Source organism: Harpegnathos saltator, unplaced genomic scaffold (genome assembly GCF_003227715.2).
Source record: "Harpegnathos saltator strain DR-91 unplaced genomic scaffold, Hsal_v8.6 scaffold93, whole genome shotgun sequence".
In the NCBI taxonomy this organism is placed as follows: domain Eukaryota; kingdom Metazoa; phylum Arthropoda; class Insecta; order Hymenoptera; family Formicidae; genus Harpegnathos; species Harpegnathos saltator.
In genome coordinates, this window is record NW_020230721.1 from 3273063 (window position 1) to 3277502 (window position 4440).

General features: G+C 32.6%; 1 long non-coding RNA gene across 2 annotated transcripts; it reads left to right on the forward strand.

The window, feature by feature from the left end:
• Nucleotides 1–414: 414 nt before the first annotated feature.
• On the forward strand, nucleotides 415–3512 carry LOC112590612 (uncharacterized). 2 transcript variants are annotated; one of them, XR_003114340.1, is made up of 5 exons: nucleotides 415–622; nucleotides 712–960; nucleotides 2930–3004; nucleotides 3129–3182; nucleotides 3269–3512. It is a non-coding gene; the product is annotated as an uncharacterized LOC112590612 (long non-coding RNA). The 2 variants fall into 2 exon arrangements; XR_003114339.1 differs by having other exon boundaries at nucleotides 421–622; nucleotides 712–882.
• Nucleotides 3513–4440: the final 928 nt, after the last annotated feature.

Here is a 4440-nt window from a genome sequence, read left to right on the forward strand (position 1 = left end):
ATTGGCCGCGTTCAGTAGAACAAAGTGATCAGAGAGCGCTTAGTGATTATTATCTGTGATTGGAGCATTCTTTTAGATTCTTCATAGACCTAGAAGTATTTACCAATGAGGAGCGAGATTCAGTGGAAAATCTAGTAATGTTGTCCAACTGTTGAGTCTGCTGAATGCAGCCATTAGTCCTTACTGCTAGATCCTTACATTCAGACCAATAACGTTGACGAATTACTCAACCGTTATGTAACCGTTGTGTTTTCTGAACGCAGCCAATCATTGGTCGCAAAGATGAATGGAATCATTGGTACATTTCCGAAAATGGATGGAAATACACCAATCAGAACGCAGTATTTTCATCCAGCAAGCAATCCAGCACGAAAACAAGCACCGTATGCCGCTGGCTTTACTCTCCCCCGCCACTATCAGATGGCACAGAAAAATGAAGTTTACTTTCATTAGATTGTATAAATTCTATGATATTTCCCGTTACGTTTCTGTTATGTCAGGAAATTTCAGCGTGAGAGTTCATTTTGTAGTATTTATTGTAGTATTGCATTGTTGAAAGAAAAGAAAAGATAGAAGAAGGAAAAGGATCTTTTAAAGACAACAAAGATATATATATATACAGGTTTTTATATATTAAAAGAAAAAATTTTGTAAGATAGAGCAATAAATATTAGTCAATAATATACATATTAATCTATAACTGTTTAACAGCATGAGTCACAAAAAGTGTGCTGTTATTAATTGTGCGGAACGAAATAAACGGATGTTTGCATTTCCTAATCCAATTAAGGATAAAAAACGGTTTTTACAATGGATATCAGCAAATGGAGATCCATCATTGATGACCATTCTTCCGAAAAAAATAATGAAAAGGACAAACAGGTGAAAACCATTTTAAGGATAATTTTAAATTAAAAAAACGATTGAGTACATATGCTATACCAACATTATTGCTGCCAGGTATTTGTATAAGATATACAAGATGATGAACAGTTATCGTACCAATATTTACATATAAATAGAGTATTTCTAACTGAATAGAATAGTTATAATATTTCACAAAGAAACATAGTAATTACTAAGATATTAGTAATAGAAAATTAGTAAATAACAGCATGTAATGAAATAGGACAATCTCTGTAAGATTCTAGACACCTTTCTCTTGGGATAATATTATACATCTTGTCCAACTGTATTTCATGTGATTATTATAGGCGATTTCTTTAATTAATAATTTAAAGTTTATATACTTATTTATACAATAATAGAGGACTTTCTTATTTAATAATATCTATAATCAGTACATACATTAATTATGAGATATTTTATATGTATATACAGGGTGTTTGATAGCTGATCATGCAGACGAAAGTTGGAGATAGATTGGGTGTAACCGAGAAGAAAAGTCATGTACCATAATGTCAAATTGGCAATAGTTACCGAGTTATTAATTAAAACATGTGAGCTAACGAGCGCGTAGAGAGCGGAGGGCGGCCGCAGTAAGCACGTAGACATTTGATACAGGCGGAGTCAGTGAGTGGCGGTAGGCAAGCGCGCGCGACGAGGGGCAACGTAAGCGACAAGAGGCGATCGCACGCGACGAGGAGCGAGCGAGCTTTTTCTTTATAGCTTTTTCCTTATAGCTCGCTCACTCCTCGTCGTTCGCGTTCGCTCGCTCTTCGTCGCACTCGCTCGCCTCTTGTCGCTTGCGCTCGCTCGCTCCTCGTCGCGCGCGTTCGCCTCTTGTTATTTACGTTGCCCCTCGCCGCGCGCTCTTGCCTACCGCCACTCACTGACTCCGCCTGTATCAAATGTCTACGTGCTTACTGCGGTCGCCCTCCGCTCTCTACGCGCTCGTTGGCTCACATGTTTTAACCGTTTGAATCCCAGGGGGTATTGAAAAAACACTGTCGAAGAATCCCAAACAGCGCAACCGCGCTTTCTATAAATGAGTATGAAAAGACCCAAGCAGCGCGATAGCGCTTGTTTTATTTTAGGTCGAGAAATACCAAGCAGCGTGATAGCGCTTTGTTTATTTTACATCGATGAATCCCAATCGGACCAATACCGCTTCTTGTATTTGTTAGGTAACGCGATTCTCGTCTTTTTCTCATCGCTCTGTCACATTTATTGTAGTTTGCAAAGCGATCGGACGTATTCTTGCGTAAGTGTTTCTCATTGTTAATAATTGTGTGTTTCAAAATGATTAGACGAAGCAACGGAGCAACGAAGCAAAAGGAATCCATCCAACATGTTTTGATAAACACCGATGTTACAAATTATAATTGTTACTCTCTATTTAAATTATTTGTTCATAACACAAAAATATTGTTAATTTGTAATTCGTTATTTTATAAAATACATCTGTATTATTACATATGCGTACTGTAAATTTATAAATATTTCAAGTTTTGTTCGATAAAAATTATTGAGAAGATAACAATGAAATAAAAATTTTTATTTTGTAATGTATTATTGCATTATTATAGTATTATTCTACCTATTATAAAATGTACTATTTACATTAAAAGGATCGGTGTGATATACTTGCTTCAGTAAATCTGAGCGCGCGACTTCGACAATCGGTAACGCACCGTCAGTTGTCCACAATGATCGAAATGTACTGGGTTTTCTCGACATAAAATCTGAACAGCGCGATCGCGCTGCTTGGGACTCAAACGGTTAATTAATAACTCGGTAACTATTGCCAATTTGACATTATGGTACATGACTTTTCTTCTCGGCTACACCCAATCTATCTCCAACTTTCGTCTGCATGATCAGCTATCAAACACCCTGTATATGTTTTATATATACTTTTAGTTTTGATAGGTGAAGTTAATTAAATTTTATTAATAATAAAGGAAGATATTTCAATGCTACATAATAATTAAAAAAAAAAGTTGTATGTTATCAAATTTGTTTTCAGAGCCAATTAACATTGACGAACACGAAGTAGCATGTTTAAATACAAATGAGAATACTATTACAAATTTATTAGAAAGTAAGTACTAAATATTTAATAAATAAGTAATGAAAATAAAGTACAACATATATAATAATTTGATAGTTTATATAATTTAAATATAAATAATATTTTAAAAATTTATATTAATATATTTTCACAGATGATCTACAAGCACCAAATATTACAGAATGCAATGATTATGACAATATCAGAGGTACATAGTCAAAATTTATATAGATTTCAATGAATGCTGCAAAAAAAATTATACCTTAATTATATATATAATGTTATGTGAAATAGATATCTCTACATGTTCAGGAGAAGAGGTGGCAGAAACAAGAATAGATAGAAATGAAGAGAATCCTGTATCTATGCCGATAATAAAGGAAAGAAAAAGAAAAGCGAAAGGTATGATATATATAATCACAATAAAAATAATTATCTACAATAGTTTTAACAAAGATATGATCATATACATAAAATGTATTGGTCATATTTCTATTTTAACGAAAGACAGAAATCTATATATATACATATATATATACATGAATATTTACATGCACATATATATATATATGTGGTAAATATATTGTGTATATATATGTGTTTACATACGTATAGTGTGTCTGACCGCAACTACGACTAAATTCTTGTAGTTCCCGTCAAACATCCTTAACGCATAATATGTATCGTAATACAGAAAAAAAGTAAGGAGATATATGAATATATAATATATTTATTACTATTTATTATTTATTACTATTTTTAGTGCAACTGTATTATTAGTTTATAATGCAGTCAATTTAAATATCTTCGTTAATAAAAGAAGTATCAAAAATACAAAGGAACTTGTATTACCTTAAAATATTTGTACCTAACTACTCATTTCTTTACCAACCCAGAAATCATTTTACCAACGTACAATTCATTTCCTTGTCCTACATGTCTACTTCTAATCCAGTGAGAAATAACTTATCAAGTGACGTCAAAACGATGCCAAATCAGTGTCGATTTCATGGTTTGGACTTCGATCAAAGAGTCATTTCTTGCTGGGAAACCTCCTAAACTTTTAAATCTTGAATCCATTCATGTTCCAGTTTCTATCTTTAACTTATTTGCTATTCGCAAGAAGAAGCATCTTAATCCTCAAGATCTGAAAATATATAATACAATAGCATCACTGAGAAAAGTAGTTTTGCGCATTACTACTAGGAAGAACAATTTAAAGCATAGATTGCAGAAAGCAAACAGATTTTTGAAAGAAAAATCATTCGCTACTTTAGATGAAATGCCAACATCCGCTAAAGACTTTTTTATATCATATTTAAGAAATATGAATAGAAATAAATATAAAAGAGAATATACGTTACAAGATACAATACATTACAAGATACAATTGCACTGTCACTTTATAAAAAAAGTCTTAAAGCTTACAAATATATGGCACAAATATTTTATCTACCTAGTAAGGA